The following is a 1,260-nucleotide window of genomic DNA, read 5'->3' as shown; positions in this document are numbered from 1 at the left end:
GTTGCACTCTTGGATTAACTATAATTACAAGAACCAATTCAATACTTGATATTAATTATTATTTGTTGCAAACTTTATATTGTGAACTTTCATAACTATCCAATGACAAAAGATGAAATTATTGTTTTACCCTTTATGTCAAATTTGTCCCTTAGTTTTAAATATCATCCAATTTGTAATACCCCATGACCTAAAATGGTGGTTAATATGACTTTAAGAACAAGATTAAGACCAGCTGAGGTCAATTCAAGAGTTTAGGAATGGTGAAAGAGGAACGGAATATTTTGAAATAAAATATTTTATACATAATAAAATAATAATATCTTATTAAGGTCATCGTTATGGAGTAAAAAGGAGTGATGGATCTAAACTGAAATAAATTAAAATGTTTTGGAACCCCGAAAGGCAAATTAGAATTTAATAATATTTTATTAATAAAATATTATTAAAATAATATTGAGAAATTTTTATTGTGAGTAATGGACAAACTCACACAATTTAAGCATTGAACATAAGTGGGGGAGTTATAATATAATTTTGATGATTTGATGAATAAAATATTATTTATTTGATTCTAAAATATTATTTTAATGAGTGAATTTTTAGTGATATAAGTATTAATAATAGTACATGTGAGTTTGGAAGGATTGGAGACATGGAGAATTAATTGAGATAATGAGGATATATGGAATAATGAAATGTGCATGTGAATTTACTATTACATCTAAATTATTACATGCAAAAAAGAATAAAGTTAGTGGGGAACATGTGGTATCCCCCACCATGTAAAGTAAAAAGAAGAATAAGAATAAATCCTATTGCATGTAATATGATTGGTGCATTAAGTAACCAAATGAGGATAAAAAAAGTGAGATGCATATGTCTTGAATAGTTTAATGAATGACCAAATAAAATATAAAGTAAAGGTTATCTATGAAATATGATTGGAGGAATAAGGTGGTGCAAAGAATGAAGAAAGAAAGGAAGAGGTAGTGAGGGTGGCGAATGGAGGAGAAAAATGAAGATAGACATTAGGCCAATGAACAAAGAAGAAAATTGGTGCATGAAAATTGAGTAGGCGACAAATTGGTCCAATGAGAGATAAGGAATAAAAGAAAAAAAAAGTGAGGAAAGGCTTGGGAAAATCATGCCTTTGAAAGGAAAAAGAAAGAGAATCGATTTTGAAAGCAAAACGAAGGAAGAGAGGAGAAAGAAGAAAAGATAAAGGAGAGAGAAGAAAGAAGAAAAGCTAGAAGAAGG

Source organism: Theobroma umbraticum, unplaced genomic scaffold (assembly GCF_002168275.2).
Source record: "Theobroma umbraticum cultivar Fairchild unplaced genomic scaffold, ASM216827v3 scaffold_477.0, whole genome shotgun sequence".
Lineage (NCBI taxonomy): Eukaryota > Viridiplantae > Streptophyta > Magnoliopsida > Malvales > Malvaceae > Theobroma > Theobroma umbraticum.
The sequence above is the reverse complement of the archived record's forward strand: the minus strand, read 5'-3'. Positions refer to the sequence as shown.